Source organism: Penaeus chinensis, chromosome 13 (assembly GCF_019202785.1).
Source record: "Penaeus chinensis breed Huanghai No. 1 chromosome 13, ASM1920278v2, whole genome shotgun sequence".
NCBI classification, from domain to species: domain Eukaryota; kingdom Metazoa; phylum Arthropoda; class Malacostraca; order Decapoda; family Penaeidae; genus Penaeus; species Penaeus chinensis.
In genome coordinates this window covers 10,902,266-10,907,265 of record NC_061831.1, presented here as the reverse complement: position 1 = coordinate 10,907,265, position 5,000 = coordinate 10,902,266, and the positions used below count along the sequence as shown (strand labels likewise).

Sequence of the window (5,000 nt, the reverse complement as noted above, 5' to 3'; positions counted from 1 at the left end):
AGACATAATCACGATGATTCTCCTGCTGATGATGATATAACCTTTAATACGGATGCCAAAATAGATTTTATTCATAGTTATTCACTAGCAGCACTAATGTTAGGGGTGATAATGACGACGAAGATGAGAATGACAATAATAAAAATAATAAGAATAATAGTAACAATATGAACAATGATTAAAACGGTAATAATAATAATAATAATAATAATAATAATAATAATAATAATAATAATAATAATAATAATAATAATAACAATAACAATGATAACAAATTATTATGATGATAATAATAATGATAATAATCATGAAAGCGATAATGAGAATAATGATAATGATAAATTAGAATATTGACAACGATAATAATAATAGTAATAATGAGAATGAGAATAATAATGATAATAATACACCTGCTACTACTACTATTACGACTAATAATAATAATAATAAAAAACAATGTCAATAAAAACAATCATAGTAATAATGATGATAATGCTGATAATACTGATAATAACAATGATTGTATTTCTATTATTATTATCATTATCATTATTATTACTAAGGTTGAATAACAATAATGATATTAATGATAATGATAGTAATAATAGTAATGAAATTAATAAGAATAATGATAATGATAATAATAAAAATAATAATGATGATAATAATAACAGTAATGATAATAATAACAAAAACAATAATAATAATAATGATAATAATAAGGATAATCATAATAGTAATAATAATAACAACAACAATTATAATAATAATAATAGTAATGATAATGATAAGGATAATAATAATGATAATAAAAATGATAAAAAATATATATTTACATATACAATAATAATAATAAAAAATGTAATAATGATAATCATGATGATGATGATGATGAGGATGATGATGATGATAACAATAATAATAATAATAATAATAATAATAATAATAATAATAATAATAATAATAATAATAATAATAATGATAATAATGATAATAACAGTGGTAACAGTCATAATGATAATGATAATAATGATAATAATAATAATAATAATAATAATAATAATAATAATAATAATAATAATAATAATACTATACTACTACTACTACTAATAACAATAATAATAATAATGATAATGATAAATTTATAAAAATAACAATAATATAATGATAACCATTATGATAATGATAATAACAATGATAACGATATCAATAAATGAAACAATACTGATAATAGTAATGATAACAATAATAATAAAATAAGAAGAAGAAAATGATAATAATGATAATTATAAAAAACAATAGTGATGATAATAATAATAACGATAATAATAATGATAGTACTAAGAGGAATAATGATAGAAACGATGACAATAACAGTTATAATAATAAGAGTAATAGCAATATGAAAACAATAATGATAATGATGATGATAATAGTAATTATAGTAGTAGTAGTAGTAGTGGTAATATAATAATGATGATAGCAATAATAATCATATTAATAATCATATGATAATAATGATAATGATCATTATCTTTATTGTTATCATTACAACTATTATTGTTATTAGTATTATTTTGATTTTTGTTATTTTTATTACTGTCATTACGATTACTATTTTTGTTATTATTGTCATTATTATTATCATTATTACTATTATTATTATCCTTATCATTATCATTATCATTATTATTATCATTATTATTATTATTATTATTATTATTATTATTATTATTATTATTAATATTATTATTATCATTATTAATATTGTTATCATTATTATTACTATCATTATTACTTTTCTTATTCTGTTATTAGTATCATTACTATTGTTATTATTATATTATTATTGTTATTATCATCATCTTCATTGTTGTCATCATTACCTGTATTACCTAATATCATAGTATTATTGCTATTATCCGTATCATCTTCATTATAATTATAATTTTTACTGTCATTTTTATTATGATTACCATTATTATCATCAATTATTATAATTATCATTATCATTTTTATTATTGTTATTCTCATAATTCAACACATAATTGTCATCATTATATTATCGTCATATTCATTACTATCATCACCATATCACCATCACATTTATCACCATCATCATCACATTCATTATCACCATCACACTCATTTTCACCATCATCACCATCAGAATCATCCTCATCACCATCAGAATCATCACCATCATCACTATCACATTCATAACCATCACATTCATCATCACCATAATCATTATCATCATCATCATCATTATCATCATCACCATCATCATCACATTCATCACCATAATCATTATCGTCATCACTATCATCATCATCATCACCATCATCATCACCATCATCATTATCATCATTACCATCATCCTCATCACAGTCATTATCAAATTCATTTTCACCATCAGAATCATCACCATCATCACTATCACATTCATTACCATAATCATTATCATCACCATCATCACACCATCATCATCACCAGCATCATTATCACAATCAGCATCACCATTATCATTATCATCACCAGCATTATCCTCATCACCATCACATTCATCATCACCATCATCACCATCATCACAATCATAGCCATCTTTATCACTATCACATTAATCATCACCATCACATTCATTATCACCATAATCATTATCATCACCATCAACATCACCATCATCATCGTAACCATAATAACTTTAATCGCCATAAATATTCTTATCGTTATCACTATTCTAACATAAAATATAACGACACGTTATCTCGAGTTAACATGAGCAGCTGCTTCTGAGTCTTGGCTTCATCTTGAAAGTTTTTGCATAATGTTTACGTTAGTTCTGGGTCCGCGTCGAAAACACGTTTTTTTTTTTTTTTTTTTTTCTTTTCTTTTCTTTTCTTTCTTTCTTTTTTATCAAATGTTTAATTTTGTAAAAATGAGAGATTGGCGAATTTATTAAGTGTCTTGAAATAATCTTGTTTTTTTTTTTTTTTTTTTTGGGGGGGGGGGAGGAGTGGGGGGGGGGGATATAGCATGTTAGTTCACGTCCCCAGAGGTTAATTAACGCTCAGTCGCTGTTCCTGATCATGTATTCAGTAAATTTCGAAACTAACCTACCCAGACAGTTATTTCACTACTGTCATTTGAATACAAGACTCTGGCATTCTGTTTATTCAAATCAAATTGCCTTTTTTTTCTCTCTTTTTGTTTTCTTTGGCTTTTCTTTATATCAACACTTCTCTTACTCTCCTTTCCGACTCGGCTGCCAAAAGCTAATCTAACTTTGAAAATTGATATCCTTCCCAACCAATCCGAAAAAAGAGTAACGCCGTTTCGTCTTGGATTCGAACACGAGGAGGTCGGGAAGGAACTTTCAACCTTGCATTCCCGTCGCGAGTAAAATACACGTTCGGCACGCTATTGCACCTTATCCTTACACAGGTAGACTCTCTCTTTCCCCTCCAGACAGACAGACACCGCATGCCAAAGGTGATTTATGTGATGTCAGAGCATTGTAGCGCCAGAGGGGTTAGAGACATGCATAAGTGAGAGGGATGAGATTTCCTTTCTCGCCCTTGTATTGAGTCTCAAGTTATATAGGTCGGTTCTGTTGTTGACTTCCGAGCACGCGGGTGTGCGAGGCCAGGCGAACGACCCGTGCGAGTGTTCAGAAATAAATGGATTGAATGTGAGTAATATGAATAAATGAATATACGTTGAATAATATATGTAGAATGTAGTCTAGTTCTCTGTTGCAACGTTGGATTTCGGTTTGAGCTAATTTGCATTATTGATATATGCTGGTTCTATTTTTATATGTATCATTTTTATTATATCTCAGTATTTTATCATCGTTATCAATATTATAATCATTATTATCATTATTATCATAATCATTATTATTATTGTTGTTTTGTTGTTGTTATTGTTATTGTTATCATTATCATCATCATTATTATCATCATTATTATTGTTATTATTATTATTTCCTTTACTATCATTATTATCATTATTTCTTCTTTAAATTTTTTTACCAATTACAAATATTTTTTTTTTTATTACAATTTTTTTTTATTTCATTATTTCTTTTTTTTTTAATCATTTTTCTTTTACCCAAATAAAATTATTTTTTTTAAAAAATTTTTTACCATAATTTTTATTAATTTTTTTTATTTTATTTTAAAATTTATTTTTATTGTTGTTTTGTTGTTGTTTTGGTTTTTGTTATTTTATATTTTATTATAAAATAATTTTATTTTATTTTTATTTTTATTTTTATTATATTATTTTTATTTTTATTATATTTTTACCCAAAACCCAAATTTTTTTTATTTATTTTTACATAACATTTTTAAATTAAATTATTATTTTTTACCTTTATTATTTTTAAAAATTTTTATTTACATTTTTCTTTAATCATTTTATTTTTTAAAATTTTTTTAAATTTTTATTTCATTTTTCATTATTATCATTATTTCCCAAAAAATTTCTTTAAATTTATTTTTTTTAATTTTTATTTAAAATTTTTACAATTACCATTAATTTTTTTTTTTTATCTTATTACCAATTATTTCCCCCTTATTTCAAATTTTTTTTCTTTAACCCAATTACAAACATTTAATAAATTATTACAAATAATTAATTTTTTTAAACCCCATTATTTTTTTATAATTTTACATTTTAAAATTAAAAACCAAAAAATTTTTTTTAACCCAAAAAATAATTTTTAATTTTTTTAATTATATTTTTCAAAACTTTTTTTTTTTTTTATTAATTTTTTTTTTTTCCAAATTTCCAATTTTTTCAATTTCTAACTTTTTTTTTTTTATTTCTTATTATATTTTTCATTTTAATTTTTATTAATTTTTTTTCTTTTAATTGTTTTTTTGGGGGGGGTTGTTTTGTTTTTTTATTTATTTTTTTTATTATTTTTTATTATTATTATTATTTTATTATTTTTTTTATTTTTTTTATTTATTATTATTATTTTTTTTATT

General features: G+C 22.5%; 1 protein-coding gene across 1 annotated transcript in view; it reads right to left on the bottom strand.

Annotated features, from left to right (window-relative positions):
* The window catches only part of LOC125031841 (oxytocin receptor-like), a 25,807-nt gene that overhangs the window by 8,776 nt on the left and 12,031 nt on the right, over positions 1–5,000 (bottom strand). The gene's annotated exons all lie outside the window — the stretch shown is intronic.